The 2,515-nt window shown below is 39.8% G+C and overlaps 1 non-coding gene across 1 annotated transcript; it reads left to right on the top strand.

The window, feature by feature from the left end:
- The first annotated feature begins 1,635 nt into the window (after window positions 1-1,635).
- LOC131178220 (small nucleolar RNA R71) lies at window positions 1,636-1,741 on the top strand. Its single transcript, XR_009147353.1, has one exon. It is a non-coding gene; the product is annotated as a small nucleolar RNA R71 (small nucleolar RNA).
- The last annotated feature ends 774 nt before the right edge of the window (window positions 1,742-2,515 follow it).

The following is a 2,515-nucleotide window of genomic DNA, read 5'->3' on the forward strand; positions in this document are numbered from 1 at the left end:
TCATGTTCAAATTTGTGTTTCATTGTGTCGAATAAGTTGAACTCCACTTCTTCTTCTCCTACCTTGAGAGTTAGTAGACCATTTTTTACGTCTATAATTGCTCTGACATTTTTCAAGAATGGTCTTCCCAGGATGATAGGAATTTGTACATCTTCTTCCATCTCAAGGATGACAAAGTCCACTGGAATGAAGAATTTGCCCACTTTAATAAAAATGTTCTCAAGTATGCCCACAGAATATTTAATAGATCGATCAGCCAATTGCAATGAGATTGTTGTGGGCTTCAGTTCTCCGATCTCCAACTTTTTGCATATCGATAAAGGCATTAAACTGATGCTTGCCCCAAGATCGCAGAGGGCCTTATCTATTTTCTTGTTATCGATTAGATAGGGTATGGAGAAGCTTCCTGGATCTTTTAACTTTGGAGGCAGTTTGTTTTGCAGTATGGCACTGCATTCCTCTGTTAGAGCTATTGTTCCATAGTCTTCTAGCTTTCTTTTCTTTGACATAATTTCCTTAAGAAATTTGGCATAGGATGGCATATGAGAAAGTGCTTCAGTGAAGGGGATGTTGATGTAAAGTTTCTGTAAAACTTCCAAAAACTTCCCAAACTGCTTGTCCAATTTGGCTTTCTGAAATCTCTCAGGAAAAGGTAGGGGAGGCTTATATGGCTCTAGTAATTTCTTTGCCTTCCTTGCTTCCTCTTTCTGATCTTTCTTAGCTTTTTCCTCCTTTTTCTCTACTTGGCCTTCAGATTTTTCTATGGTTTCCTCTGTAGGTTCTACCTCTGGTTGCACTAGAGTTCTCCCACTCCTCAGTGTAACTACTTTACAATGCTCCCTTGGGTTCATCTCTGGTTGGCTAGGCAATTTGCCAACAGCCTTACTTAAAGAACTTGCTTGCTCAGTGATTTGATTCTCTAGCATCTTGTTATGAGTTGCAAGTTGGTCCATTCTGGAAGTCAGCTATTTAATCAATTCAGTATGTTGTTGTTGAGCTGCTAGGAATCCTTCCATCATGGTTTCCATGGTCATTTTTGGTTCAGGTTGTTGAGGTTGGAGAGGTAGCGATGGCTATGCAAAGTTTTGACCTCTGTTCTGAAATCCAGGGGGTGCTGGTGGTTTGTACCCTTGTTGCTTATTTATTGGACGGTTTTGCTGATTGGACCATGAGAAATTTGGGTGGTTCCTCTATCCAGGGTTTTAAGTATTTGAATATGGGTTGTTAGGCTACCTCTGGTTGAAGTTTCCTCTATTATTCACATAGTTCATCTGTTCTAAGGAGGGTTCATTGAAATTACTGTATTCTGAATTCATGTATCCTCCTCCATAGCTGTCCTCATGTTGACTATTTATACCAACTGCGTTGGCTTGCATTCTTTCGAGTTTCCTTGTGAGCTGATCAAATTGAGCATTTATCATGCTTAGGGCATCTATTTCCAGGACCCCTGCAGTTTTCCTTGCATTTCCTCTTTAATTTGACCATTCATAATTATGGTATGCAACCCTTTCTAGAATTTCAAGTTCTTGTGGCATTATTTTCTCCATTAGATCACCCTTTGCAGCTGAATCAACTGTGCTACTTGTAGAGGGTAGTAATCCATTATAGAAATTTTACACTAATAGCCAATCTTCTATGCCATGGTGTGGACATTCCCTCTGCGGTCTTTATATCTTTCCCATGCATCATAGAGTGATTCTCCTTCCTTTTGTCTGAAGGTGTTGAGTTCAAGCCTCAGTTTTGCAGTCTTTCTAGGTGGAAAATACCTTGCTAGAAAAGCTTGAGAGAGGTTCTCCCAAGTTGTGAACGTTCCAGCTGGTTGAGAAAGTAACCATTTCCTTGCTCTGTTCCAGAGGGAGAATGGGAATGCTCTGAGTCTTATTGCTTAATCAGACACTCCATTCATTTTGAATGTGTCACATACGGCAAGAAAGCACTGGAGGTGATAGTGTGGGTCTTCTGTTGGTGAACCTACAAACTAGGCTTGTTGAATCATTTGGAGCCATGCTAGTTTTAATTCAAAGTTTTTGGCTTCCACTGTGGGTCTAGTGACACTGGGCTAAAATTCTTGGACAGATGGAGCTCCATAGTCTCTCAAGAATCTTGGTCTGTCATTATTATCAGCCGTGGTTGGAAGTTCAGGATCTCCTTGACCATGCTCTTAATGTTTCCTTTCTCTCCTGATGGCTTTCAGAGTTCTATCTATCTCCGGATCACAGTCCAGAATTTCTTCTGGCTTTGTTCTGGTCATATACTAGATCGGGTACCTAAGAGAAAAGAAAAGAAACAAAACCAGTAAAATAAAATTATATAATAAATATAATTGCCTAAATAAGCTAAATTGCCTACCACTTGATATTACAACAACCAAAATCCCCAACAACGGCGCAAAAATCTTATTTCGCTATTTTTATAACCCCGCAAGTGCACGGATCGCTAACAAGTAATAAAGTGATAAGTAAAGTATCGTTCCCACGAGGACTTCGTTTAGCAAGTACCAATCTATAAGGTAATT

The sequence above is a fragment of the Hevea brasiliensis genome, chromosome 2 (genome assembly GCF_030052815.1).
Source record: "Hevea brasiliensis isolate MT/VB/25A 57/8 chromosome 2, ASM3005281v1, whole genome shotgun sequence".
Lineage (NCBI taxonomy): Eukaryota > Viridiplantae > Streptophyta > Magnoliopsida > Malpighiales > Euphorbiaceae > Hevea > Hevea brasiliensis.